This window comes from Echiichthys vipera (genome assembly GCF_963691815.1).
Source record: "Echiichthys vipera genome assembly, chromosome: 16".
Taxonomy (NCBI): domain Eukaryota; kingdom Metazoa; phylum Chordata; class Actinopteri; order Perciformes; family Trachinidae; genus Echiichthys; species Echiichthys vipera.
This window is the reverse complement of record NC_139841.1, coordinates 2,361,670-2,387,408: the sequence shown is the minus strand read 5'-3', so window position 1 is coordinate 2,387,408 and position 25,739 is coordinate 2,361,670. Positions and strand designations below refer to the sequence as shown.

The following is a 25,739-nucleotide window of genomic DNA, read 5'->3' as shown; positions in this document are numbered from 1 at the left end:
CCCCCTTCTCCTCTAGGGTGCACCATGCTGTGATTCCCTTAGTTAACCATGTTTTGAATACCCCGTCATATTCGTTTGGTTTGAAACTACTATCAAATGCCAGCCATTTTAGTTGGTTTGTATCATTTATCTTGTATCTTTGGACCACTTTGAACCTTAGATCCAATGTGAATGAGGTAATTGGGTCTATTCTTTCCTGTATTTTTTTTTTTTTAGGTTTCCTTATCCCCAATGATGCTCTGAAATTCCTTTTCCATGTCTTTCCACTTAGCCACGTAGTCCAGCCTACACCAGCCCACTATTGATCTAAATTGGGCTGCATAGTAATATTCCTTTAGTCTTGGGAGACCTATATCTCCGCTAGCTCTTGGTAGCTGGAGAGTTTCGTACCTTATTCCGGGGCTTTTTCCTCCCCAAATAAGTCTTGATAAAACTATATCCCAATTTACAAATTGAGTTATGGAGACCTCTATAGGTAAAGCTTGGAACAGGTATAAAAGCCTAGGCAGTATATTGATCCTGACCGCCTCAAGTCCTGAGCTGAAATCTAATGGTAAAGTAGACCATCTTTCTATGTCCCTTTGAATATCCTGATTGATATTGTTGTAATTTGCCTTATATAATTTGGTTAGACTGTTAGTAATGCAAACCCCCAAGTATTTGATTGTTTTCTGCTTCCATTTAAAATTATAAGATTCTTGTATCAGCCTTGATGGGGTATAGTGTAATGTTAAAACCTGGGTTTTTGATATATTAATCTTATAACCTGAGATATGTCCGTATGTTTCGAATAATTTCATTAGTGTAGGGAGAGAGTCATCCGGCTGACTGACGTAGGCCATGATGCCATCACCAAAGAGCCCTATCTTGTGCTCCATACCCTTTATAGTTACACCTTTAATTCCTTCATTCTGTCGGACTGCTTGAGCTAGTGGTTCGATAAAGAGAGCAAATAGAGACGGCGATAAGCAGCAACCTTTTCTAGTTGATCTTTGTAGATTTATCCTATCCGTCAGGCTGCTATAGATTTTGATTCTGGCACTGGGTTGATGGTAGAGTGCTTTTGTACATTGCACTGATTCGCTATTAAATCCGAATATTTCTATTACTTTGTATAAGAATTTCCAGTTTACAGAATCGAAAGCCTTTTCGGCGTTCACACTTAATAACAACATATTCAGTTTTTTCTTTTGGGCTTGCTCGACAATATGTATAGTTCTCCTAATGTTATCCTGTGCTTGTCTATTTCTTATGAATCCCGTTTGATCTTCTTCTATGATGTCTGCTACAAATGTATTGATTCTGTTTGACATAATTGATGTGTATATCTCATAGTGAGATTGGTCTATAATTTCCACATTGTTCTTTATCCTTCCCAGGTTTTGGGAGTATAGAAAGTATCGCTTCATCCCATGAGGGAGGTATTTTATTGTGTCTTAGTGTCCAATTAAATGACGCCAAAAGTAACGGGGCCAGTTCTTCCCTGAGTACCTTGTACCATTCGGCAGGATAACCGTCACTTCCCGGGCTCTTTTTATTTTTCAACTTTTTAATTGCATCTGTCACCTCCTCCATTGTAATTTCATCTGTTAATATTTCATTTTGTGAGGCGCCAATTGAAGGCAAGTCTAAACAATTCAGAAATTCCTCCATCTCATCCTCTCCTGCTGATATAGGTTGGGTATACAATTTACTATAATACTCCTGGAAGACCTTCTCTATATCTTCTGGCGTGCAAAACAGCTCTTGTGTGTGGGGGTCTCTTATTTTAAGGAATGCCTTTTAATTGTTTGTTGCTTTTTTATGCGCGTTGCCAATAATTTAGTAGCTCTTGGTCCTATTTCATAACAGTTCTGTTTCAGAAACCTATTTTTAATTCTCTACTTCGTCTGTTAAAATATCATTTATTTTTGTCTTTAAAGCCTTAATTTCTCTGTATATATTTTGATCTTTTGTACTCTGAAAGTATCTCTCTAGTACTCTTACATTTTTTGTGTATTTCTTGTATGTTTCTATTCTATTCTTTTTTAATAGTGCTGTTTCTCTTATCAATTTTCCCCTAATAACCACCTTCATGGCGTCCCAAAGTACTGTTGGGTCTACTTCACCATTATCGTTTTCCTCAATATATGTGTTGATTTCCTTTCTGATCCTTTCCTTTCTCTGTTCATTATTCAGTAGGCTCGTATTCAGCCTCCATGCTGTTTGCCGTTTTTTATTATGGAGGCCAATTTTTAAGTATAATGGGTTATGGTCCGATACCACCGCTCCCCCAATACTACACTCCTCTACAAAGATGACAACTACTTGTTAACTTAATACTTTATAATGTCTCTGGTACCAATGGCTGAGAGAAAATATTGATAGCATAAAAGGGATTTTTTGGTTAAATTCTAATACTACTGTATTCATAATTCTATTTCAAAATGTTGCTTTCCACTTTTAATTTTTATTTCAACAATAGAAAGAGCAGGTTGAGAGAGGCGACAGTGGACCAGAGGCCACCACTACTATTCTTAAAGCTGTACAGAAAATAAAAATGAATTTGTTTCCACTCTAGGTCATAAAATTACTGTAATAACTCATCTATCATACGATGAAGCCCAAACTCAAAATTCAATTTTCCAGTAAATCCGGAATGAAAGTGGGGTCGTTTTTTTTCGCATTGGATAATGCAGGCACACAAATTATGCATCAGGCGGCTCACGATTCATCAGCCACTGATATTGGATTCATCATCCGTCAATCAAATGTCTGAGACACACAAACACACACCGAGGTCGGTCTCGCCCCAAACATTGAATATCCTGATAACGACTATAATGACCAATCAAATTCGTTTTCCTTACTGGGATAAACTCATGCAGCAACTCGTGGAAACTTGTAGAAGGAGGCGCGATAAACAGGACAAACAGCCATATCTGAACACCACAATAATTATCAAAAATACAAAAAAAAGTCGCTCTGTCCAGGAGGGAAAACAAGGTGACCAAAAGAGCATTAAAAAATTGATAAACTTACTTTGACAAAAAACAGGGAATACAAACACCTGAGCGAGGATACTAAGATCTCTATGACACGAACAAGGCTGTGAAAACGGGCTGGAAACATTCGGCATAAAGTACGAGATAGTCTGGCAATGGGACAGGGGAAAAGACACGGACTTTATACACATGAAGGGAGGGGAACCACAGGTGGAAACAATCAAGGATCAGGGGATGACGTGAGACCGGTGACACAAGAGGCAGGGCAAGTGACCTGGAACGAGAGGAGAGTTATCTTTCAAAATAAAACAGGAAATTCACAAGACAAAAACCCAAAGACAGGACAGATCTCACCGGGCGTGACAACACCTTTAAATAAGAATAGCTATGACACTCCAACCAGTCGCTTTGTTGCATATCTAATATAAAACATCAGTATGTAATCAATTTATACCTTTTCACAACCTTTTTATTTTGGTGCTGATGATTTTAAACAGGAATGTTGTTTTACAGAACTTTTGGTGTTCTGTGTTTTCATTTGGCGCTTAATTACAGTATGTGGCTACTTACCCTGTACTGTAGATGCTCCAGGGTCATTCTATGTCAACTAAACCGGTTTGGCAGCTTTAGAGTTCAGATTTGGACTTTGATACTATGGAATTTTTTAAGAGCTAAAGTCGGTTTCCTGGTGCTGTTTGTGTTTTTGTGGTTCTTTAGTTGCTAAGGAGAGGTGCAATTGAATGCACTTTGTTCTTTGTTCACTTCCAAAATGATGGCTACGCCCCTGGATACGCCAAAGACTGTACGGGGTAAACCAATCAATGGGGTACAGGCGCAGCACAAAAACGCAAGTGGGGATTGGATTGGAACAGAATGGCTACTTGTGAACTTTTTTAAATGTTTTTTAACTTATATATATATATTTAAATATAAAAGAATTGCTTGAGGGGCTTAACTGGGGCTACACAGATTTTTGACAGGGCTATAGCACCCCCTAGCCCCGGTTTAGCGCGGTCCCACTGTGTAATATGTTCCAAACATGTCATGAACGGTGCGGGGAATAACTCTGAGGAGCGGGACCCAAATGCAGACACGGACACCAAGAAAGATTTAAACAAATATTTAATGGGATCCCGGGAACAGGGACAACAGGTACAGGGTCTGGGTGAAAACGAGGAAAAACCAACGCGGGGATCAGGAGACAAAACACGAACGGGTGGTTGAAAAACAGACAAAAGAAACACAGAAACAATTAACAAGGAACAGCGCAACATGGAATGAGAACACGATCATAAGTAGTGGTAGCCAACCAAGGAAGATATGATACCACGTAAATGCTACAACGGTCTGGCGCCAAATGTGAGCCACATCCGGCTTTTTTTTCCTCCAGCGCTGACAAGCTGATGAGCCACAGCTGGGCGGGACCTTGCCCACCAGCAATGATATACAAACAAAAAGGGAAAGACACAAGCAGGAGAAAACAGCCAGAGGGAGACAAACTCACACAAAAGAAAGAGGAAAGGGCCTGACAGGACAGGGATCCTGACAAAACATGTATTTTTAGAGCATTCCTCAACTTTCCCAGTCTTTTGTTGACCCTGTCCCAGCTTTATTGGAATGTGAAAATAAAGGTTTTTGTTGAAATGCCTTGGTTATTCAAAAAAGCATGCTAGTGCAGCAGTGACATGGCCACAGCTGATATTCTATCAAATTCTGAACAATAAAAATAACAGAATTTGAGACTAAATCAAGTATTAAAACTTTGTTCTCTTATTTTGAGCTCCAGTATATCTATATGAATGCAACAGTGGTTCCAGTGGAATCGGAGAACTCGGGGCTGTAACCCCCAAACTGGAACAGTGATTCCAGGAACAACATCTGAGATCTTTATCCAGATGAGTGCAGTCCTAGGAGCAGCTAAGATACTGCGCAGAACCCTCACGTTCCCAAGCCTGGTAGAGGACCTGAGCTTTGAGGAGAAAGACCTCCCGCCCAGTATGGGGCGAGTGGGGAATTATATATAACAATATATTTATGCATATATACTATATAATTGTATTATTTTTTCAGTGTTCGAAATTAAGTTTATTAAATTAAATTAAATTAAAATGTCTGTGCTTTTGTGAAAGCGTCAAAACATTTTAAATATTCATAATCTGGAGAATGCAGTTTAGCTGTATGGAAACCATTTTTGGAGACCAGACTCTCTCAAATGGACTTACCGTTATAAAGGATGTTTGTGACCCAGTCAAGCCTTCTTGCTTGTAGAAATTTTAGGAACGTACCGCGGAGCACCGTGATTTACGAGTCTACAGGATGCTCATGAAGGCATCGTAGATGCACCTGCGTCTGAAGGACTCGAGCTTAGAGCCGCGCTCTGATTGGCCCGCTGTTATTAGAGGCGGGAGCTCTCCGTGGAGCGCAGTGGCTGATTAGGCATTACACCTGGCTGTCAAGATATGTGCGCCTACCTGTCACTTCCTGCTGGCGATTTTTCTTCATTTTCACTTTTTTCCCCTCTAGAGATAATTTGGCACGTGACAGTCATGTCTGTATGATTTCGTCAAATGTATCCCACGCGGTTTGTGGACCCTGCGGACCAAACGTTATGACCTTGGCTTCATGTTCGACTCAAAGGAAGAGTAACCTCCCTGGACAGTGCTGGGAAAACACCGCTTTGGGGTTAATCAACCACCGTAGCTGTCCTCGTTTTAATGTGGCCTCATATTGTCGTCTGTATTGATAAAGCAGCAGCAGCAGCAGCAGCAGCAGCGAGGGACTGTGCCTGGTGGAAAGGTAGGCACCGCAGAGGCGTTAGCATGCTGTAACTGTGTGCGGGGAGATGAGGCTGTGCAGCGCCGATGATGCACACAGCACCAGTAGGCCTGGCTGGGGGAATCTGATGGGCTATAAACGACACGACAGGACACTATGTGGACAGATACATGATGGACATGGCTGTTGTGTTGGGTGTCAGGAGCGTAGATCATATGCGTGTCTGTTTGCGGCACTTGACTCGAATCTCGGCTGTCACAACATGTTTGTGTATGGTGCAGGGCCGGCTCCAGCATTTATTGGGCCTTAAGCAGAATGTAGCCCTCCCACCCCTGTAATGTCAACAGAGGTGCAGATCCAATGTCTGTCTTTGTGTTTGTGTGTGTGTGGGTAATGCTACTCATACCATGCCACCATAAATCACAACTTCATAGAGTCTCACCATATCATTCAAAAAGAAACTGAACATTGAATCATTTACTGTTCTTACCTTTCTTGTTTATTTGTCCTTAACAGCCAACAGAGGATAGCTTTTTACTTAACTGTTCTATTAGTAAATCATCATTTTATTGAACTGTTATATTAGTAAATCATCAATTTACTGAACTGTTATATTAGTAAATCATCATTTTATTTAACTGTTAATTAGTAAATCATCATATTAAGGGTCTTTAAGGGTCATCATCTAAAGTCTCATCAGCCCAGTTCTTCTCTCCATCTTCCTTTTCTCCCAGTATATGGGACTACTTTATGCATGTTTTATTGATATGGATGAATATGAAAATATAAAGCCCTTTTTTAAAGCCTGCTGATCATCAGCGTCTGTGTGAGAAACTCCCTACTCATTTGTGTTGTAGTGAAGGAGAGCAGAGATGAATGTGAAGTCAGAAATATATTAGTTTATATCTATTTTCATGCAGAATGTAGCCCTCCCACCCCTGGTGTGTGTGTGTGTGTGTGTGTGTGTGTGTGTGTGTGTGTGTGTGTGTGTGTGTGTGTGTGTGTGTGTGTGTGTGTGTGTGTGTGTGTGTGTGTGTGTGTGTGTGTGTGTGTGTGTGTGTGTGTGTGTGTGTGTGTGTGTGTGTGTGTGTGTGTGTGTGTGTGTGTGTGTGTGTGTGTGTGTGGTTTATTTGTCCTAACAGCCAACTGAGTATCACTTTTTACTTAACTGTTATATTAGTAAATCATCATTTTACTGAACTGTTATATTAGTAAATCATCATTTACTGAACTGTTATATTAATAAATCATAATTTTACGGAACTGTTATATTAATAAATCATCATTTTACTGAACTGTTGTATTAATAAATCATAATTTTACTGAACTGTTATATTAGTAAATCATCATTTACTGAACTGTTGTATTAGTAAATCATCATTTTATTTAACTGTTATCTTAGTAAATCATCATTTTACTGAACTGTTAGTGAATCATCATTTTACTGAACTGTTTTATTAGTAAATCATTATTTTAACTGTTATATTAGTAAATCATCATTTTAACTGTTATATTAGTAAATCACCATTTTACTGAACTGTTATATTAGTAAATCATCATATTAAGGGTCTTTAAGGGTCTTCAACCAAAGTCTCCTCAGCCCCAGTTCTTCTCTCCATCTTCCCTTTCTCCCAGTGTATGGGACTACTTTATGCATGATTTATTGATATGGATGAATATGAAAATATGAAGCCCTTTTTTAAAGCCTGCTGATCATCAGCGTCTGTGTAAGAAACTCCCTGTTTATTTGTGTTGTAGTGAAGGAGAGCAGGGATGAATCTGAAGTCAGAAATATATTTGTTTATATTTATTTTTATTGGGGGAGACAATTCATGTTTTTCAAAAATTGGTGGGGACATGTCCCCCCCCGGATCTGCACCCATGTGTCACATACAGGAAGAAGGGCACACTCACACTGTCCATCCGTACCGTGCCCAAACAGGTTTCATGGGTAAAGCCTGGTTCGTTTGACCAGTGTGAGTGCCTAGTGCCTAGCCAGCTTGCCGGCCACAGACCGTTTGGGAGAGGTGGGCTTTTGTAAAGCACGTCTGCCAATGTACGAGCACGAGCATGCGCAAGTGTACGAGCATGAGGCCTATGGCGGCGCTGACGTCATTTTATGTGCGTCTGTTCATCTCATCTCATCTTCATCCGCTTATCCGGGGTCGGGTCGCGGGGGCAGCAGCTTTAGCAGGGGACCCCAAACTTCCCTTTCCCGGGCCACATTAACCAGCTCTTACTGGGGGATCCCGAGGCGTTCCCAGGCCAGTGTGGAGATATAATCTCTCCACCTAGTCCTGGGTCTTCCCTGAGGTCTCCTCCCAGCTGGACGTGCCTGGAACACCTCCCTAGGGAGGCGCCCAGGGGGCGTCCTTACTAGATGCCCGAACCACCTCAACTGGCTTCTTTCAACGCAAAGGAGCAGCGGCTCTACTCAGAGTTCCTCACGGATGGCTGAACTTCTCACCCTATCTCTAAGGGAGACTCCAGCCACCCTCCTGAGAAAACCCATTTCGGCCGCTTGTACACGCGATCTCGTTCTTTCGGTCATGACCCAGCTTTCATGACCATAGGTGAGGGTAGGAACGAAGATTGACCGGTAGATCGAGAGCTTTGCCTTCCGGCTCAGCTCTCTTTTCGTCAAAAAAGTGTGGTAGAGCGACTGCAACACCGCCTCCCCTGCTCCGATTCTCCGACCAAACTCCCGCTCCATCGTCCCCTCACTCGTGAACATGATCCTGAGGTATTTGAACTCCTTCACTTGGGGTAAGGACTCATTCACTACATGGAGTAAGCAATCCACCGTTTTCCTCCTGAGAGCCATGGCCTCAGATTTAGAGGTGCTGATCCTCATCCCAGCCGCTTCACACTCGGCTGCGAACCGATCCAGTGAGTGCTGAAGGTCACTGACCGACGATGCCATCAGGACCACATCATCTGCAAAAAGCAGAGACGAGATCCTAAGCCCACCGAACTGCAACCCCTCCCCACCACGACTACGCCTTTATATCCTGTCCATGAAAATCACGAACAGGATTGGTGACAAAGCGCACCCCTGGCGGAGGCCAACCCCCACCGGGAACAAATCCTACTTACTGCTGAGGATCCGGACACAGCTCTCGCTTTGGGTGTAGAGAGATTGGATGGCCCACAGAAGTGACCCCCTCACCCCATACTCCCGCAGCACCTCCCAAAGTATCTCCCGAGGGACCCGGTCATATGCCTTCTCCAGATCCACAAAACACATGTAGACTGGATGGGCATACTCCCAGGCCCCCTCCAGGATCCTTGCGAGAGTGAAGAGCTGGTCCGTTGTTCCAAGTCCAGGACGGAATCCACATTGTTCCTCTTCCATCTGATGTTCGACTATAGGACGAATCCTCCTTTCCAGCACCTTGGAGTAGACTTTACCAGGGAGGCTGAGTAGTGTGACACCCCTGTAATTGGCACACACCCTCTGGTCCCCCTTTTTAAAAAGAGGAACCACCACCCCGGTCTGCCACTCCCTTGGCACTGTCCCAGACTTCCACGCAATGTTGAAGAGACGTGTCAACCAAGACAGCCCCTCCAAACCCAAAGCTTTCAGCATTTCTGGACGAATCTCATCAACCCCTGTTTGACTACCTCAGTGACCTCCGCTAGGGATATTGACAATGATTTCCCATCAGCCTCCAGCTCTGCCTCTACAAAAGAGGGCGTGTTAGTCAGATTAAGGAGTTCCTCAAAGTGCTCCTTCCACCGCCCGATTACCTCATCGGCTGAGGTCATCAGCGTCCCGTCCTTACTGTAAACAGCTTGGATGGTTCCCCGTTTCCCCCTCCTGAGATGTCGAATGGTCTTCCAGAAGCACCTTGGTGCCGCCCGAAAGTCCTTCTCCATGACTTCTGCGAACTCCTCCCACACCCGCTGCTTTGCCTCTGACACAGTGGAGGCTGCAGCCCTTCTGGCCTGTCGGTACCTTGAAACTGCCTCCGGAGTCTTCTGGGATAACATATCCTGGAAGGCCTCCTTCTTCAGTCAGACAGCCCTGACCACCGGTGTCCTCCACGGTGTTCAAGGGTTACCGCCCCTTGAGGCACCTAAGACCTTGAGGCCACAGCTCACCGCTGCAGCTTCAGCAATGGAGGCTTTGAACATTGCCCACTCCGGTTAAATGCCCCCAACCTCCACAGGGATGCCAGAAAAGCTCTGCCGGAGGTGTGAGTTGAAGATCTCTCGGACAGGGGCCTCCTCCAGACGTTCCCAGTTCACCCGCACTACTCGTTTGGGTTTACCTGGTCTGTCCAGAAACTTCCCCCATCCTCTGATCCAACTCATCACCAGATGGTGATCAGTTGACAGCTCTGCCCCTCTCTTCACTCGAGTGCCAAAACATACAGCCTCAGATCAGATGATATGATCACAAAATCGATCATCGATCTTTGGCCTAGGGTGCTCTGGTACCACGTACACTTATGAGCATCCTTATGTTCGAACATGGTGTTAGTTATAGATAATCCGTGACTAGCACAGAAGTTTAATAACTGATGACCACACGGATTTAGATCAGGGAGGCTGTTCCTCCCAATCACGCCTCTCCAGGTGTCTCCATCATTGCCCACGTGGGCGTTGAAGTCTCCCAGCAGAACTATGGAGTCCCCTACCGGAGCCCCATGCAGGACTCCATTCAGGGTCTCCCAGAAGGCCCAATACTCTGAACTGCTGATCTGTGCATATGCACAAACAACAGTCAGAGTTTTCCCCCCTAGCACCCGCAGGCGTAAGGAGGCGACCCTCTGGTCCACCGGGGTGAACTCCAACACCGCGGCGCTCAGCCGGGGGTTTGTGAGTATCCCCACACCCGCCCGGCGCCTCACACCCTGGGCAACTCCAGAGAAGAATAGGGTCCAACCCCTATCCAGGAGTATGATTCCAGAACCGAGACTGTGTGTGGAGGTAAGCCCCACCAGATCTAACTGGTAGCGCTCCACCTCCCGCACAAGCTCCGGCTCCTTCCCCGACAGAGAGGTGACATTCCACGTCCCAAGAGCCAGCTTCTGCTGCCCGTGTCTGGTCCGTCGAGGCCCCTCACCTTCACTGCCGACCGTGCAGCACCCGACCCAAGTGGTTCCTCCTGCGAGTGGTGGGCCCACAGGATGGAGAGGAGGGAGGTGCCACGTCACTTTTTCGGGCTGTGCCCGGCCGGGCACCGTGGCAAACCCGGCCACCAGGCCCTCGCCGGCGAGCCCTCCGTCTAAGCCTGGCTCCAGATGGGGGCCCCGGGCTTCCTCCGGGCAGGGTCTCTCTTCCTCTTCCTTGTTTGTCCCCTGTTCGGACATAAAAAAAAAAAAAAAAGACGGACCATGCGCGGACATGATGTGGAGGTGGAGTGTTTACTGCAGATTTGGTCGGATGAAAATATTCAAAAACAGTCGGACAAGACGCACAAAAACTCTGAGGTCTATGGAAAGATTTGTAAAGAAAGCGACGCATCGCGATGACGTCGATCAATGCAGCATTTGCGCGAGGCCCAGGTAGTGTGAGTACAAACGGGACTGGCCGGCGGGGAGGGGGGGGGCCCAAGTACCCTAAAGCCCGGGGCTGGGTACGGACGAACAGTGTGAGTGCACCCTAAGAGACAACTGTCAAGTGTGGCTGTATGTTTTTTTTTTTTTTATAGTATTCTTTTGAAAACGATGAAATTTTTGTCACAGTGTGATTTTGTTTGGATTGGATTCTGGAGCCTGAATCAATATGCGAGAGTATCATCTGCCCATTTAACACAATCGGTGGCATTTATATCGACTCACAAAACAACTTCTATTTAATTTGACAATTTTGTTACTGAGCTCTTCCAGACATTTAAATGAAAATCAAACTATTATTAAAAAAACTAGAATTTCAAAATAAACGTCAATCTTAGATGATATGCATTGATATTATCACTTTGCATCAATGATATTGGATTGTTGATCACAGTGGTGGCTGGCCCATAGGGGGCGCTAGGGTGCCGCTGGGTTAAATCGAAATTAATTCATTTTTTATTGATTTTATTTTTTCATGATTTTCATCATATGATTAAATTGGGTAGTCAATAAGTAGCTTATGAAGCCTGTGAATGTTCTCATTTGTCCAGGTCATCGTTATCCCCAAAGCAATTTCAGTCAAAAGCAACTGGACTTGGTCATTTGTCTAGGAACACGTTTCACCTCTCATCCAAGAGGTTTCATCAGTTCATGTACGCATCTGACCAGGCTGGGACTGGTCCAACTAACTGGTGTGGAGATCCAAGTATTTAACCTCTCACAAGGCCGATGATGTCACTGGAACCCTTTGTGCTCCAAGTGCCAATGAGCATGGTTAGAGTGACAGAACAGTTGTTCTTTGAGGTTCGATTGTTGAATCTCCTGAAGGGATGAAAGGGCAGCATTGTAAATTGGAGATGAGTGGTGTCTCAGACCTCCTCCTCTGTTTAGCGATGGTTTCTCTACTTTTGCATCTGTCCTCTCTGTCCAGGATGTGGACATTGTTGTCATCAATGGAGTGGGTGTTCTCCTTGAGATGTAAGTGGACAGCAGAGTCCAGGCCTGAGGAGTAAGCTCTCCTGTGCTGGGCCATGCGTTTATGCAGTGGTTGTTTTGTTTCTCCAATGTAGAGATCTTTGCATTCCTCTTTGCATTGGACAGCATAAACCAGATTGCTTTTGTTGGTGTATGGTGTTCTGTTCTTGGTGTTCTGTTCTTGGGATGTACAAGTCTCTGTCTGAGTGTGTTACTGGGTTTGAAATGCACAGGGATGCAGTGTTTGTTGAAGATCCTCCTGAGTTTCTCTAATACCCCAACCACATACGGGATGACTTTGTTGTTTCTCTTGTTTTCTTTCTTTTTTAACCACTGCCTTTTCACAAAGGTCCAGCTGGGGTAGCCACAAGTTGTGAGGGCGCCTCTCAGGTGCTTGCGTTCTCCCCCTTGGGCCTGTGAGCTGGTGGGTACGTTATCATCTCTGTGTTGCAGTGTTCTGATAACTCCAAGCTTGTGTTCCAGGGGGTGGTGGGAGTTGAACAGTAGATAATGATCTGTGTGAGTTGGTTTTCTGTATACCCCAATGTGTAGGGTCCTGTCATTCTCCATATGGACGTCACAGTCTAAGAAAGGCAACTGTTTTCCTTGACTTCTTCTCTGGTGAACTTGATGTTTCTGTTCACTGAGTTTATTTGTTCGGTAAAAGTTTGCACCTCTTTGGATTTGATTTTAACCCATGTGTCGCCCACATATCTGAACCAATGGCTCTGTGTTATTCCTTTGAAGGATTTCAAAGCCTTGTCCTGTATACTGGTGAACCCATGGCACAGCCATGTCTGTAAAAAGTGCCATTAAACTGGAAATATGTGGTGTTCAGGCACAAATCCAGAAGTTGACAAATGTGGTCTGGTTTGAGATTTGTTCTGTTGTGTAAGGAGTTGTCCTGTGTGAGCTGCTCTCTTACTGTGGCCAGAGCCTCCATGGTTGGAATACAGATGAACAAGGAAGTCACGTCGTAGGACAAAGTCACAAAGTCTATGGAGTTTTGGATGTGGATGTGGTCCAATATCCTGGTACCACTGGTGGGCAACACCCTACACCGCACTGCGGCTGCCACTCTGAGGACAGTTCCAATCTACAGAGCCAGGCCTACATAGTTACCATTGGTATGGAGGAAGTTATTCCCACTGTAGTGGACTACTCTTTACTACTGTCATTAGTATACACAATAAAAACACTTCTAAAGGCCCCTACACATGATATGTAGCGACCTTTCAAAAGCGCAACCAATGAGAAAGAAGCTTTGAGTGTGGCGTCTGTGTTTCCTAGGCAACCAGAGAGCGACATCAAGCCGGTTAGAAAGATTGAGGAAAATCATAGTGTGTCCGAGTTTCCCGATCTATTTAACATTACATTCAAGTCGTATCACGATCTGGGAAGGAAACATGATGCTTGGAGGTTTATAATTGTGACACCAGGTTTGTGAATAGCCAGTTTACGATTGTTTTAATGCTAACATTGATTTAGCCGTTTACTGGATGTCTGCGCCCAACCCCACATCGAGCCCAGCGCAAAAAGCTGATCATGTGGAGGCCCCTTAAAGCAATAAAACCAAATTCAAATAAAATGTTATGTTTCAATTAATGTACTAATTACCTCGTCGTGATGAGGCATGGTGCCTTCAAATGCTCCACACTGATATAGATAATAGATTAATAAATTAATTGATAGGCCTGTTCGCATCAGGTTCTTGTTCACCTTGTCGATCTTGTAAACAATGTAGCCTAAACAACATACCATATTGCGGTGCGCCTGTCGGCTCAGGTGTAGCTTCATCCGTGGTGGCTCCACATTTATTAAATATTCTCCCTTTGCCTCATCCACTGCAAAGTCTTGGCCATAATGAACACACTGCACAGTGACGACAATACGTATTTAAGTTTCTATCTCTCTTCTCTGTAACACAGTAGCTTACTTTTCCCCTCCAACGTTGCTGAACGTTATATCAAGCATTATAAATGCTTGGTCTGTTGTGTGAATTGGTGGTGTGTTGTGTGAATTGCTGTTGTGTTGTGTGAATTGGTGGTGCGTTGTGAGAAATTGGTGTTGTATGAATTGCTATTGTGATTTGCGAGGAGCTGTTAAAGTAGCATAAAGAGAAAATACTCAAGTTAAAAACAAGAGCCCCAAATTGTACAGTATTTCCAAAGCATTTATATATAAAGTGAAAAATAAATAAATACACCATGATATAATACCGTTACCGCCTATGCTTCAAATTATACTGTGATATAAATTTTAGACCATACTAGGGGTGGAACGGTTCACAAAATCCACTGTTCGGTTCATATCACGGTTTTCGGGTCACGTTTTTTCGGTTAGGTTGTTTTTTTTATTTCTTTTAGATTCTAAAAATACTAGGGATGCACGATATATCGGCATAAATATCGGTATCGGCCGATGTTCGTCATCGGCATCGGTCCGATGAGTAAAATTGGGCCGATATGCACAACCGATGTATATCCGGCTAGTTGCTGTGTCGGGTGAAGGAGCGGGAGAAGGAGGGGAGGGGGAGGGGGATTTGGCCATGGCCATGTGTATTTATCTGGGTGACGCAAAGGCGGCACAGGATTGTGGGATGTTAAACGGAAGAGGAGAAAAAATGTCAGCGGTGTGGGCGTTTTTCACTGTGTCAAACGAAGACACTGGAAAAGCAGTATGCAACACCTGCAAAGTCGAGGTAATGCGAGGAGGATGCCGCGTCAAGTCATTCAACACCACAAATTTAATATGCCATTTGAAAAACCGCCACCCAGAGCTACACAAACAACTGCGGGAAAAAAATGCTGCTAACATTAGCCAGCAGGCAAAAACGAAAGCAGCTGCAGCTGGTAGTCCAATACAGCAGGTACTCGACCAGACCAAGAAATTTGCCAAGGACAGTGCAAAAGCCAGGACAATAACCGACAAGGTAATGGAAATGATTGCTCTTGACGACCAACCATTTTCCATCGTGGAGGACCGAGGATTTCGGCGGTTGATGGAGCATATTGAACCCCGCTACACCCTACCAAGTCTGCGCTACTTTTCCGACGTCTCCCTCCCTGCTTTGTATGAAGTCGTGGCCACGCATATCCACAAATTGTTGGACAATGTAACTGACATTAGCTTCACTACGGATATATGGAGCTCGGACGTAAGTCAGATGAGTATGTTGAGCCTTACTGCTCAGTGGATTAATGACAACTTTGAAATGAAGAGAGCTGTTTTACATGCGCAAGAGTTTGCAGGATCGCACACGGGAGTCGCCATCGCTAGCGCATTTGACTGCATGTTTGCTAAGTGGAAAATTAAAAAAGACAATATGCATGTTGTTCTCCGCGACAATGCGCGGAATATGCAGAAGGCAATGGAGGAGTGTGGCGTTAAAAGCCTGGGCTGCATGGCTCACACGCTGCAGCTAGCAGTGCATGATGGAGTGTTAAGCCAGCGGAGCATCTCTGACTGTGTGGCGATCGGGAGGAAAATAGTCGGACATTTTCGCCATTCTCAACTCGCTACTTCTCGGCTGAGAGACATACAGCAAGAGCTAGGTATGAAACCCATGATTCTACAACAAGATGTGGCGACCAGATGGAACAGTACTTTTTATATGATGAAAAGTCTACTTGATCAGAAGCGCGCTCTTGGTGTGTATGGAGCAGATCATGAGCTGCCTGCGTGTTTAAGTGCATATCAGTGGGGCCTCGTTGAAAACATGACCACGCTTCTCACTCCATTTGAACAATTAACGAGGGATATCAGCTCACATCTGGCTACTACTGCGGACGTGATTCCGTCTGTTGTGGCACTGAAACGATTGCTGAGCAAGGCAGCTGACACAGACAGTGGGGTCCGCACAGCAAAGTACACTCTACTGGAAGCTGTGAACGCGCGATTTGGAAGCGCTTTCTCTGAGCCGCTTTACTACTTGGCAACGATCCTTGACCCCCGGTACAAAGACCGTTATTTTGACAAAGTCACCAAGCAAGCGGCGGTAAATATGCTCCAGAAGCAAGTGGACAAAATGACGCACAGCGACAGCGCTATGGAGACACCGGACACAGAGGAACCGCAAGAGAAGAAGATAAGAACAAGTGACGAGGGTGGAAAGTCGCTGCTTGACATGCATGACAAAATTCTGGAGGAAAACTTGACCATGGAACAGCAGGCAGGCCTGACAAGTGTGCAGGTATAATATTATCAGACCCAGTCTTTTATAAAAAAATAACGAAGTCCTTTGTGTAGGGATTTTTTTTTTAATTAATGTGCTGTGAATTCTATAGAGTTACTAAAATAATAGATTTACTTAAATGAAAATGCTAATTGTTATAAAAAATATTTAGTAATGCTTCTCTGCCCCCTTGAGGTTGACCTTAAGCACTGGTCATCTCCTCAGAGCAAAGTTCATCAAAGCTCTTAAGGGGAGGAGGACAATGTCGTAATGTATAGAGTACTGCTGGTAATTTATCAGACATGCATAGTTATACACTTGTCTACATTCCTGTAGGTGCATGGCTATCTGAGTGAGCCCCTCATCCCCAGAAATGAGAGCCCACTGCAGTATTGGAAAAGCAACATGTCTCGCTTTCCTGCCCTGGCCAAAGCAGCATGCAAGTTCCTTTTCGGCTCCATGTACAAGTGTGGACAGCGAACGTCTCTTCTCTGCTGCATCACATATTGTTGATGAAAAGAGAAACAGAATCCAGTGTGAGAAAGCAGAAATGCTTCTCTTTGTCAAAAAAAACCTGCCTTTGCTGATGTAGTAGGCCTGGACTATAACTTACTGTACAGTGTTAGGTGGAAACAGTTTCAGTGTTTGGGACATTTACTTTGAGTACATTGTGGCTGCTTTAAGTTGGAAAATGTACAAAGACAGTTATGTCACAGTTCTCATATTTTGATGAACATTTTTATAGATGGGTCTATGGGTTCCTCTCCGGGAACCATCACCTTATCGTGGTGGAGAGGTTTGTGTGTCCCTGTGAACCTGAGGGCTGTGTTGTCTGGAGCTTAATGCTCCTGGTAGGGTCTCCCATGGCAAAGTGGTCTCAGGCGAGGGGCCGGACTAAGAATGGTTCACAAAGACTCAATGGACAAACAACGAAGAGGAAGAGAGACCCTGCCCGGAGGAAGCCCGGCCGGGCACAGCCCGAAAAAGTGACGTGGCACCTCCCTCCTCTCCATCCTGTGGGCCCACCACTCGCAGGAGGAACCACTTGGGTCGGGTGCGCTGCTGCACGGGTGGCAGTGAAGGTGAGGGGCCTCGACGGACCAGACACGGGCAACAGAAGCTGGCTCTTGGGACGTGGAATGTCACCTCTCTGTCGGGGAAGGAGCCGGAGCTTGTGCGGGAGGTGGAGCGCTACCAGTTAGATCTGGTGGGGCTTACCTCCACACACAACTCGGTTCTGGAACCGTTCTCCTGGATAGGGGTTGGACACTATTCTTCTCTGGAGTTGCCCAGGGTGTGAGGCGCCGGGCGGGTGTGGGGATACTCGCAAACCCCCGGCTGAGCGCCGCGGTGTTGGAGTTCACCCCGGTGGACGAGAGGGTCGCCTCCTTACGCCTGCGGGTGGTAGGGGGGAAAACTCTGACTGTTGTTTGTGCATATGCACCAAACAGCAGTTCAGAGTATTCGGCCTTCTTGGAGACCCTGAATGGAGTCCTGCATGGGGCTCCAGTAGGGGACTCAATAGTTCTGCTGGGAGACTTCAACGCCCACGTGGGCAATGATGGAGACACCTGGAGAGGCGTGATTGGGAGGAACGGCCTCCCTGATCTAAATCTGAGTGGTCGTCAGTTATTAGACTTCTGTGCTAGTCACGGATTATCTATAACTAACACCATGTTCGAACATAAGGATGCTCATAAGTGTACGTGGTACCAGAGCACCCTAGGCCAAAGGTCGATGATCGATTTTGTGATCGTATCATTTGATCTGAGGCCGCATGTTTTCGACACTCGGGTGAAGAGAGGGGCAGAGCTGTCAACTGATCACCATCTGGTGATGAGTTGGATCAGAGGATGGGGGAAGATTCTGGACAGACCAGGTAAACCCAAACGAGTAGTGCGGGTGAACTGGGAACGTCTGGAGGAGGCCCCTGTCCGAGAGATCTTCAACTCACACCTCCGGCGGAGCTTTTCTGGCATCCCTGTGGAGGTTGGGGGCATTGAACCGGAGTGGGCAATGTTCAAAGCTTCCATTGCTGAAGCTGCAGCGGTGAGCTGTGGCCTCAAGGTCTTAGGTGCCTCAAGGGGCGGTAACCCTCGAACACCGTGGTGGACACCGGTGGTCAGGGAAGCTGTCCGACTGAAGAAGGAGGCCTTCCGGGATATGCTATCCCAGAAGACTCCGGAGGCAGTTGCAAGGTACCGACAGGCCAGTAGGGCTGCAGCCTCTGCTGTGTCAGAGGCAAAGCAGCGGGTGTGGTAGGAGTTCGGAGAAGCCATGGAGAAGGACTTTCGGGCGGCAACAAGGTGCTTCTGGAAAACCATTCGACATCTCAGGAGGGGTAAACGGGGAACCGTCCAAGCTGTTTACAGTAAAGACGGGACGCTGGTGACCTCAGCCGATGAGGTGATCGGGCGGTGGAAGGAGCACTTTGAGGAACTCCTTAATCCGACTAACACGCCCTCTTTTGTAGAGGCAGAGCTGGAGGCTGATGGGGAATCATTGTCAATATCCCTGGCGGAAGTCACTGAGGTAGTCAAACAACTCCACAGTGGCAAAGCCCCAGGGGTTGATGAGATTCGTCCAGAAATGCTGAAAACTTTGGGTTGGGAGGGGCTGTCTTGGTTGACACGCCTCTTCAACATTGCGTGGAAGTCTGGGACAGTGCCAAGGGAGTGGCAGACCGGGCTGGTGGTTCCTCTTTTTAAAAAGGGGGACCAGAGGGTGTGTGCCAATTACAGGGGTATCACACTACTCAGCCTCCCTGGTAAAGTCTACTCCAAGGTGCTGGAAAGGAGGGTTCGTCCTATAGTCGAACCTCAGATTGAAGAGGAACAATGTGGATTCCGTCCTGGACGTGGAACAACGGACCAGCTCTTCATTCTCGCAAGGATCCTGGAGGGGGCCTGGGAGTATGCTCATCCAGTCTACATGTGTTTTGTGGATCTGGAGAAGGCATATGACCGGGTTCCTAGGGAGATACTGTGGGAGGTGCTGCGGGAGTATGGGGTGAGGGGGTCACTTCTGTGGGCTATCCAATCTCTGTACACCCAAAGTGAGAGCTGTGTCCGGATCCTCTGGAGTAAGTCGGATTAATTTCCGGTGGGGGATTGCCTCCGCCAGGGGTGCGCTTTGTCACCAATCCTGTTCGTGATTTTCATGGACAGATTTCAAGGCGTAGTCGTGGTGGGGAGGGGTTGCAGTTCGGTGGGCTGAGGATCTCGTCTCTGCTTTTCGCAGATGATGTGGTCCTGATGGCATCGTCGGTCAGTGACCTTCAGCACTCACTGGATCGGTTCGCAGCCGAGTGTGAAGCGGCTGGGATGAGGATCAGCATCTCTAAATCTGAGGCCATGGCTCTTAGCAGGAAACCGGTGGATTGCTTACTCCAGGTAGGGAATGAGTCCTTACTCCAAGTTAAGGACTTCAAGTACCTCGGGATCATGTTCACGAGTGAGGGGACGATGGAGCGTGAGTTTGGCCGGAGAATCGGAGCAGCGGGGGCGGTGTTGCAGTCGCTCTACCGCACCGTTGTGACGAAAAGAGAGCTGAGCCGGAAGGCAAAGCTCTCGATCTACCAGTCAATCTTCGTTCCTACCCTCACCTATGGTCATGAAAGCTGGGTCATGACCGAAAGAACGAGGTCGCGAGTACAAGCGGCCGAAATGGGTTTTCTCAGGAGGGTGGCTGGAGTCTCCCTTAGAGATAGGGTGAGAAGTTCAGCCATCCGTGGGGAACTCGGAGTAGAGCCGCTGCTCCTTAGCGTTGAAAGGAGCCAGTTGAGGTGGTTCGGGCATCTGGTAAGGATGCCCCCTGGGCGCCTCCCTAGGGAGGTGTTCCAGGCACGGCCAGCTGGGAGGAGGCCTCGGGGAAGACCCAGGACTAGGTGGAGAGATTATATCTCCACACTGGCCTGGGAACGCCTCGGGATCCCCCAGTTAGAGCTGGTTAATGTGGCCCAGGAAAGGGAAGTTTGGGGTCCCCTGCTAAAGCTGCTGCCCCCGCGACCCGACCCCGGATAAGCGGATGAAGATGAGATGAGATGAGAGATGAGATGGTCTTGTAATTGACTTGTTTTCTTTATGTTTGCTTGGTAGAAACATTGTTTCAATGTTTGGACATTTACTTGAAAATTTCAGTGCAAGTTGAAAAAATGTGCACTCACAGTCAGGACATGTTTTTGATATTTTTGATTTAGCCTGTCTAGTGCACAGAGCTGAAAACGCGTTGCCATGAATACTGGCATGTTTGATAAGTGGTAAAAGTTGGTTACTTAGGTTTTATGGTAGCCTGTAACCTTGTTATTTGGAAGTAAAATACATTCTGAAAATAAAGGAAGACATTCAAAAATTCAGTTTGCATGATTTACAAAATGTACAAAATTTTATCATCTCAGAAACATAAAAAAAAACACATCGATATCGGTAAATATCGGTTATCGGCCATAGCAGAAAAATTCATATCGGATATCGGTATCGGCCAAAATTTTCATATCGGTGCATCCCTAAAAAATACCATGTATCAGATCTGTAGCCTAATAATTAGATAATTTTTTATACAGATATTCTAAGGGACATGTCATGCAATCATGCAAAAACCGAAATAATAAGGCAGCTTGTTTGGAGATTACTGTAACAATCTTAAATGAAAGTGAAGTGAGATTTTGAAACAGTAGGAATCACTTTGCTGCATTTACGCGTTTATATATTTATTTGGCAAAAAGGCAACAATTGTTTGCCTTCTAGGTAAGAATATAATCACTTTTAGATGATCAAATCTTAGAAAAAATAAAGAAAATAGGTTTTCTTTCACTTAAATACGCACAAACAGAAATCACTGAACTGACTGAAATAGGCTACATCAGGGTTATTCAATTCATTTGGAATTGGGGCCGGTTGACGAAAATGATCAGAAAATGAGGGTCCGGGAGCATCATCATGGATATTGTAAAACAATGCGGCGACATAGGAGTACATACAGTATATTGTAACAAGCTTGTCAAAAAACAATCATTGTTAAATGAACAAACCTGTGAACCAGAGGTTTACACTCAATTATTGGACTAAAGTAAAGTTTGAGGCTCTTCTCCTTTACTTGAGTATTTTATTTACATGCTACTTTATTCTTCTGCTCCTCTACAAATCAGAGGAAATATTCTACTTTTTACTCCACTACATTTATCTGTTTACTTCAGTTACTAGTTACTTTACCAGGCTTACAAGTTCTTATGAAACATTAGTTTATTCATCAAAAAATGGACTGACACAAATGAACGTAACATAAATGCAGAGTAGCATGATTTTTCTGAAAATGCCTTCTCAACTTCTCTTCTTTAAACCAATATGGTTGCAGAGTAAACACAGGGTTCACAGAGACAGAAACAAAAACTTCTCTGTCCGTTCTCTGGTGAACTGGCTGTTGTCTGTGACAACTTTTCTTTTTATCAGAGTAGAAAGAGACATTGATGTGGTGATTTACCCACGGATTTAACCAGACAGAAACGAACAAACAGAGCGGAGCGCAGCGAGCTGCTGCCAAGAGGATTAAAAAAACCCACGAAGAAGAGCGTAGCAAGAGCGTGCGTAGCGGGAGCGTGCGTAGTGTTGTGGCCGCGCACCTACAGGACTCGCATGGAGCAAGTCCCCCAGCGCGCTGGGAATTAACCCGCTGAGACGTAGCGCTGAGATGAAAGGACAGCGGCCATGAAGACTTGCGCTACGTTGCACCGCATAAACCAAGTACACACGTGTGCCGAACCGGGACATGCGTACCGAACGGGACAGATATTTTAAATAAACCATTCCACCCCTAGACCATACTGTACAGCCCTTCAGCTAACTCCCTGTTGTGATGCTCAGGAACTATCCTGCCTTCCCCTCCTCCTTTTCCAAATCAAAATAACAGATCAAGCCTAGTTAAAAACTGAGCAAATGACCTAAAGCATATATATAACCTCTTTTGCAATGGCAAGACAGGTAGGGCTCAGTCAGTGTTTCCCTCACCATATAATATAACAGTGAGGGAAACACTGGGGTTGTCCTAGTTCTATTTTTTAAGCTTTTAATCTTCAGTACTAATCAACAGCATGATCGTCTGTGTGTCTGGAGTGTGTAAATAACAGTGAATGTGGTGAAAGCGGACAAGGTAGCGAAAAACAAGCAAAAAAGAGAGTTTTAGCAGTAAATTATCAAGTGGTGGTGAATGCACTGTAGTACATTCCCTGTAGTTTCCCAGCTGCTGAGTCGAATGACGGGGGTTCAGGCGTCTTCTAAGGCTGGGCAAAATTAAATATGATATGATAACATCCTCTTTCGATGGAATCGTTCGTCTCATGATGAAATCACATATCAAGATATCCTGATGCACAATTTCATCATCCAGATAGAGAATAACAAGTACATACTAAACCAATACTGGGTTTATATTTTTGCACTTATGTCTTTAATAAGATACTCAGTATTTCTGATTTAAGTATTTAACTCACACAGCAGTATACAAAAGCCGGCTTTAGCATGTGGTTATTTCATATAGACTATGTATTTATTGAATTACTTAAAAACATGCTTAGTTTTTGAGATATGAAATAATCTATATTACAATATAAAAATCCTCAGAACCAGGCATGGGTGCCTCGATTAGAGCCGCTAGAACGCGACTCATAGACACAACAATGCCTCCGTGAAAGTAGGGCCTCTATGCAACCTCAAAACGGCAGATGAAATAAACACTGTAATAGATTGCCATGTAACAATCTGTCACCTCATCAGAGGGACCCCTGGAGACCCCTGTGGTGACACAGCAAAGTGAGTTTGTACAGAGACTGTGCATGAGAACCAAGGGTGTAGTCCTGCTGGAACGGCGCTCCTGCACGTTTTCCTCCAAGTGAGAAAAAAAGAAAAGTATAATCTGGTTGAAATTCAGGCACAGCAAATAGTTTATCATCATTTTGATGTTTGATGTAAAGACTGAATGAGAGCGGCACTATTCACAGCGGCAGCAGTGCAAATGTGCAACACAAAAGGTTTGAACATTCACAGCAGCTCAGGAGGAGTCCTGTCCTTTCTTTCTGTGTTTCTGCTGCTGAGTGGGGTCATTGTCAACAGTCTCAAGGCTTTTGCACGAGTCTGTATTCTGTATTCTACAGTGCCTATAGAAAGTCATGATACCCTTTTGAAATAGTCACTTTTTTTGTTTTACAGCTTGAAATGATAAAATAAATAGATATGGAAATATATTTTTCCAGCTTGATTTACACATTTTGCCTTACAACAATCAAGTGAATTTTGTTTTTCTAAATTTCTGGAAATTAATATAAAATAAAAAAAGTGATGAGTCCACAGATGTAATACTTTGTGGAGGCACCCTTTGCTTTAATCACAGCCATCAGTCTGTTTGGATTTGTCTCTTCCAGCTTTGTGCACATAGATTGGAGAATATTTCCCCATTCTTCCTGCAGAACTGTTGGAGTTCAATCAAATTGGTGAGCGCTGATGGACTGCACTCTTCAAGTCCATCCACAGATGTTCTGTAGGATTCAGGTCAGGGCTCTGACTGGGCCACTCTAGGACATTCACCTTCCTGTCCTTTAGCCACTGTGTTGTTTTTATGGAGATGTGTTTTGGGTAGTTGTCATGCTGGAAGGTGAACCACCTGCCCATTTTGAAGTGTCTAACAGAGGGCTGCAGGTTTTCCTCAATAATTTGGGTGTTCTTTACAAAGAGTTGAAGAGGAAAGTCAGTCCAGAGATTCAGCCTTTAAAGTGACCCAGCCACCTCTGCTGCACATCTGGCCTTGACACCTTGATGACTTACTGCTGTTTATCCAACCACCTACTCCATACTATACCAGTGTCATTTACATGTGAATCTAATCCTGTCCTCAATTCTCATACAGATCCATTCAAATGCCGAGAGGTTTCAGTATCTCTAAGGGTCCCTGAAAAATCAAAAATACAGTTTGTGGTGATGTTGATGTGTGTGTAAAAACTGTTTCTTCATTCACAAGAGGAATCCAGGCTGGAATTACTTCCAAAGGTGCTACAACAGGTACTGAGTAAAGAGTTTATAAAAATCTGTTTTTGAATAGAATAGAATAGAAATACTTAATCACAAACTGGGAAGTTGCAGTGTAACAGCAGCATTACACACATACACATCAAAGCAGTAATATAAGAATAAAAATATAAAAGATACCTAAAAATGAAAAGTATAAATTAGTGGACTAATAGTGCAAATGTAAACATCTAATAATCTAACGTGCAGTGAACAAGTTATGAGAAAAACATAGGTGCTTCCGAAGGTATTGTTCTGATCAGTGGAACTGTTATTTTACAGTGTGTTGGAATGTGGCAAGAAAGATTTTCTGTATCTGTCCCTTGGACAGCGGAGCTGGAGCAGTCTATGTGAGAAGATGCTCCGCTGTCTGACCACTGTGCGAATGAGAGGGTGCTGATCATTGTCTATGATGGGTAACAGTTTGTTCAGCGATCTCCTCTCCACCACGGACTCAAAAGACTCCAGCCTGAGACCAAGTACAGAGCCAGCCTTCTTGATGATTTTATCAAGTCTGTTGGTGTCACTGGCTCTGATACTGCTGCCCCAACACACAGCAGCAAAGAAAATGGCAACAACTGACTGGTAGAAGATCTCCAACATCTTGCTGCACACGTTGAAGGATCTCAGCTTCCTCAGGAAATAGAGTCTGCTCATCCTAGGGGTGGAACGATAAACAAAATCCAATGTTCGGTTCATATCACGGTTTTGGGGTCACGGTTTTCGGTTCGGTTTGGTTGTTTTTTCTATTTCTTTTAGATTCTAAAAATACCATGTATCAGATTTGTAGCCTAATAATTACATTATTTTGTAATCTGATATTCTTAAGGACATTTCATGCAATCATGCAAAAGCTGAAATAATGAGGTAGCTTGTTTAGGGATTACTGTAACTATCTTAAATGAAAGTGAAGTGAGATTTTGAAACAGTAGGAGAGAAATTGCTGCATTTACGCATTTATATATTTATTTGGCAAAAAGGTAAACAATTGTTTGCCTTCTAGGTAAGAATATAAACACTTATACATTATCAAATCTTTAAAAAGAATTAAAGAAAATGGTTTTCTTTCACTAAAATGCGCACAAACAGCAATCACTGAACTAACTTAAATTGGCTACATCAGGGCTATTCAAGTAATTTGAGGAGCTGAAAAAATATAAGCATCACGTTAATGGATATTGTAAAACAATGCAGTGACATAGGAGTACATACAGTA

At 44.7% G+C, this 25,739-nt stretch overlaps 1 protein-coding gene across 1 annotated transcript in view; it reads left to right on the top strand.

The window, feature by feature from the left end:
- The first annotated feature begins 5,659 nt into the window (after positions 1-5,659).
- Positions 5,660-25,739, top strand: part of LOC310958610 (ras-specific guanine nucleotide-releasing factor RalGPS1) — a 279,502-nt gene continuing 259,422 nt past the window's right edge. Inside the window, exon 1 of the mRNA XM_083929621.1 lies at positions 5,660-5,780. The gene's annotated coding sequence lies outside the window, so the exon portion shown is untranslated. The remainder of the gene's footprint in view (positions 5,781-25,739) is intronic.